The sequence below is a fragment of the Phasianus colchicus genome, unplaced genomic scaffold, assembly GCF_987193195.1.
Source record: "Phasianus colchicus unplaced genomic scaffold, bPhaCol1.hap1.1 HAP1_SCAFFOLD_98, whole genome shotgun sequence".
Taxonomy (NCBI): domain Eukaryota; kingdom Metazoa; phylum Chordata; class Aves; order Galliformes; family Phasianidae; genus Phasianus; species Phasianus colchicus.
Genome location: NW_028325268.1, coordinates 117,501 through 122,500, shown reverse-complemented (window position 1 = coordinate 122,500; position 5,000 = coordinate 117,501).

The following is a 5,000-nucleotide window of genomic DNA, read 5'->3' as shown; positions in this document are numbered from 1 at the left end:
CGGAGCCGGGTAGACGTGGCCGCCGATGCCGGAACGGCGCCGCAGCGACCCCAGGCCGGCCACGCCTCGCCATGCAGCCTCGCGGAGCCGGGTAGACGTGGCCGCCGCTGCCGGGCCGGCGCCGCAGCGACCCCTGGGCGGCTGCAGCCGCGCCATGCAGCCTCGCGGAGCCGGGTAGACGTGGCCGCCGCTGCAGGAACGGCGCCGCAGCGACCCCAGGCCGGCTACGCCTCGCCATGCAGCCTCGCGGAGCCGGGTAGACGTGGCCGCCGCGGCCGGGCCGGCTCCGCAGCGACCTCTGGCCCGCTGCGGGAGACCAGGCAACCGCGCGGAGACGGGCTGACGTGGCCGCCGCCGCCGGGCCGCCGCCGCAGCGACCCCAGGCCGTCTGCGGGAGACCAGGCAACCGCGCGGAGCCGGGCTGACGTGGCCGCCGCTGCCTGGCCGGCGCCGCAGCGACCTCCGGCCGTCCGTTTTTGCCGACCTCTCCTTGCCGCTGCGGACCGGCGGAGCCGCGCCGAGCCGTATAGACCGCGCGCAGTCCGGCCGCCGCCGCGGCAGCGACCGGGTTGTTCGGCGCTCGCCTGGGCCTTGCCGTCTTTCCGTCGTACCCGAGCCGCCGCCGCCGCCGCCGCCGCCGCCGCCTCCGCCTCGGTTCGACCGAGTCGGTCGCTCCCGGGCCGGCCCGTTCCTGGCGTACTCGGGCTCCGCGTGTCGGCGGCTGGCGCGGCCGGCCGCCCCCGCTCTGAGGGGCGTCCGGCCGCGTTCGGCGCGGTTCGGTGCGGGGTCCGCATTGCGGCCGCCGCGGCTCGGGGTCCGGCGGAGGCCCCTTCTCGTTCGTCTCGCGTGCGTTTGTTTGTCTGTCCGTTCGTTTGTTTATTTTACCGGCGCGTGTTTGCGTGCGCGTTCGCTCGTTTGACACTTTTCGTTTGATTCCCTTTTCGCTCGGTGGCCCGGTAGCTCTTCGCGCCGGGTGTTCGGAGTCGGGTATTTCTAACCCGATCCGCCCGCGGCTTGCGGGGTGGGGGTGGTGATGGTGTGTGTTTGTGTTTTGGGCGGGGAGGGCGCTTTTCCCGCTCGCCGCTATGTCCCCCGCTTCCTCCCCCCACTCCCCACCCCCGCCCCCCCCGCCCCACTCCCCCTCTGCGGAAGCGCGCAGGCGCCGGCGGGTCCCCGCCCGCGCGTAGCGGGGCGGGCGGGAAACGTCCGGCGGGCTCGCGACGGGATCGGCCGCTCGTGTCAGCGCGGGGAGGAAAAGAAATGGCGGGAAGACGGCGGCAGAGGTAGGCCGGCGGGGAACGGCCTCGTCCGTCCCGGGGGTGGGTGTGTGCGTTCGTCTGGGATTCGTTCCTTCGACTCATCCGGACGCCGGGCTCGCCCTGAGCCCCTCTCCCGGGCGGCGGGCGTGCCCGTTCCCTCACCCACCCACCCCGGCCCGGCCACCCCCCCCCCCCCCCCCTTTCCCCCCAGAGAAAAAAAAGAAAAAATAGAAAGAAACGGAAAGAAAGCGCGTGGCGGGCTGGGGGTGGGTCCTCGGCCGGTTTCGGGGGGGGGGGGGGGGGGGGGGCGGGAGTTTGCGGGGACCGGTCGAAGCCATCGGGCCTGGCCCGCCGGAGGGAAGCGAGAGAGAAAAATTAAAAAAAAAAAAAAAAGGAGGGTGGCGGGGGGGGGGGGGGGGGGAACCGAGGAGGGGGAGGGGGAGGAGGAGGGCGGAGTGGGAGGTGGTGGTGGTGGTGGGTAGGGGGGTGTGGGGGGGTGCGGGTGAGGTAGGGAGCTTAAAAAAGTAAAAAATGAAATTAAAAAGAAAAAAAAAAAAGGAGGCGGGAACGGCGAACAAACCCGGTCCGATCGGGCAGGGTGGGAGTCGGGTGGGTGGAGGGGGACGGGCACAGGCAGCGGCAAAAGAAAGGAAAGGCGGGAAGAAGAAATAACGGAAAACCCAAATCCCGCAGCTCTCTCGGCCAACGTCCCCCAAGAAGAAGGAAGGAAGGAACGGACGACCACCGAGCAAACGAGCGCTCGCACGGACGTCGGATGGACGTCTTCGAGAAGAAAGTAAGAGGGGCCGGGGGGCCGGGGGAGGGGACTAGGGTGGGAAAGAAAAGAGAGAAAGAAAGAAAGAGGTGGGGGGGGGGGGGGGGGGGAGGGGGGGGGCGGGAGAAAGAGAGAAAGAGAGAGAGAAAGAAGAATACGTCTACAGGTGCTGCAGAAAAGCGGGCCAGTCGGGCGGGGCACGTCCGGGAGAGGGCGGGTTAGGGCTAGGGTTAGGGTAGGCGGGCGAGGTTAGGGTAAGGGTCAGGTTTAGGCTTTGCGCGCTGGGAAGTTCAGGTGGCCGGCCGCGAGATCTACCCGTAAGCCCGTCGCGACCCCCTTCTTCCCAACGGAAGGGCGCGCCGGGCCGGGCCGGGCCTACTCAAACGCACGCGCGCGGGAGCGGGCGAGCGAGCAAGCGAGCAAGCAAGCAAATGGACGGGGAGACAGGCAGACGGATGGGTAGATAGATAAATATATGAATTAAGCCAATAACTAAAGAAAGAAACGGAAAAAAGTTCAAAAAAAATCAGAAAAACATACAAAAATTAAGAAGCTTCTGAAAAATCGAAAACAGAAAAGCAGGAACACGGAGGGGGAAAAAAAGAAAAGAAAAGAAAAAGAAAAGAAAAAGAAAGAAAGAAAGAAAGAAAGAAAGAAAGAAAGAAAGAAAGAAAGAAAGAAAGAAAGAAAGAAAGAAAGAAAGAAAAAGGGGGGGGGGGGGGGGGGCTCAGGCGGGCAGCCGCCAGCACGCACGCAAGCGAAAAGGTACGTAGGAAAATATTTTAATGGAATGAATAAATAAGGAGGAAAATTAAAAAAGAAAAAAAAAAAGAACTAAAAAAAAAGTTAGAAAAAGAGAAGCTGAAACGTTTGAAGCTAAACAAGACAACATAAAAACACAGGAAAAAATTAAATTAAAATTAAAAAAAAAAAAATCACGCACGCACGGGCGAGCGAGCGAGTGAGCGAGCGAGCAAGCCAAGCAATAAATAAACAAACAAATGGAAAAATATTGGGGGGGAATCGGAGAAACATCATATATAAATGGAAAAGTTTTAAAAAAGCTGAAAACGGCAGAAGTCTAAACGGAAAGAACCATAGGTAAAGAAAAATCACGTTGAGGCGAGTCCGGGCGGTGGGGGCCGAGGGGTGTTGGGTGGGGGGGGGGGGGGGGACGACGACGGGGCACGGGACGGACGTTAAGAGGAGGGGGGGGGGGGGGGGGGGAATGCAGCGGCGGCTGTGGCGGCATACCGCCACCCCGTCACGACCGCCCGCGCCTCGGCGTGGGCCCGCCATCCCGAGCCGGGCCTACAAATAGGAAAACAAAAGATAAAATGAAATGAAAAGATCAGAACAACGAGGAAAGTCAAGGAACATTTAAAAAGGAAAAAAAAAAAACGAAATTAAAAATCGCATCTGCCTGGGAGAGGGAGGGTCAGGGGTCAAGGCTGGGGCCGGGGGCGGGGGGAGGGGGGGGGGTGCGTGTGCAGGGCGGGCGGGGGCAAGGAAGGCCTCAGGCGCCGGCCGCCGGCTCTACCCGCATCCCCGTCGCGACCTCCCGCGCCTCGCGAGGGCCTGCCGGGCCGGGCCGGGCCGGGCCTACGCACGCACGCGAGAGAGAGAGAGAGAGAGAGAGCCGACAAATCAATAAACAGAGAAATAAACAACTAGACAGAGGTTCAAAAAGCATTGGGAAAACGTACGCCCGCAAGCGAGGAAGCAAACAAACGAGCGAGCGAGCGAGCAAGCAGACAGGTACGTAGAAAAATATTTTTGATATTTTGAACGATGAGATGGGAAAGCTAAAAGAAATAAACATAAAAAAAGATTTCAAAAAATAGAAAAACTGTAGCTGAAACGTTCGAAGTTAAACGAGACGGAACAGAAGATAGAAAAGAAAGAAAGAAAACATAAAAACAAAGGAAAAAAATAAAAATGAAAAACGCAGCAAAAAAAAAGTAAAAATCACGCGCGCACGCTCGCTCGCACGCACGCACGCACGCACACGCGAGCCCACCAATAAATAAAGAAATGGAAAAATTAAAAAAAAATAAAAATAAAAATAAAAAAACTGGAAAACCATACGTAAATGGAGAAGTTTGTAAAAAGCTGAACAAAGCAAAAAAAAAAAGGTAGGTAAAGATAAATCGTGCGAGGCGAGTCCGGGGCGGGGGGTGGGGGGGGGAGAGGGGGAGGGGGGGGAGGGGGGGCGAGGGGGTACGAGGGTTAAGCTCGGGGTGGGGCGCAGGGGCTGGGGGGGTGGGGCGGGAGGAGGAGGAGGAGGAGGAGGGGGAGGCGGCTGTGCCGGCATACCGCGACCCCCTCACGAGCACCCGCGCCTCGGCGTGGGCCCGCCATCCCAAGCCGGGCCTACGCACGCACGCACGCAAGCAGGCAGGCAGGCAGGCAGGCAGGCAGGCAGGCACTTAGAAAAGTATTTTATATATTTCAATGAATGATTGAATGGGAAAATTAAAAAAAAAGAAAAAAAAATTAGAAGAAAAAACGAGAACTAAAACGTCAAAAGAGAAAAAAAAGAAAAAAGAAAAAAAAAGCGATGAAAACCTAAAAACGTAGGAAAGGAACAGAAATTAAAAATAAGCGAAAATCACTCTGCCAGGGGAATCCGGGAGAGGTCAGGGGAGGGTCAGGGGTCAAGGCTGGCGGGGGGTGCTCTTGGGGGGGGGGGGGGGTGGGGCGCGTAAGGAAGAGGAAGGCCTACGCGCGCACGCAAGCGAGCAAAGGAGTCAACGAGCAGGTCAGTAAGTAACTGAATAGGAAAACGGGGGGGGGCGGGGGGGGGGGAGGGGAGGAAAAACAATTAGTAAAAGAGATCACGCGAGCGAGGCGAGTCCGGGTGGCGGGGCGTGCGGGCTAGGGTTGAGCGGGAGGCGCAGGAGGAAGGCTCTCGGTTAAAGAAATCAATCCCTAAGTAAGTAAATACGTAAACGAACAAACAAACA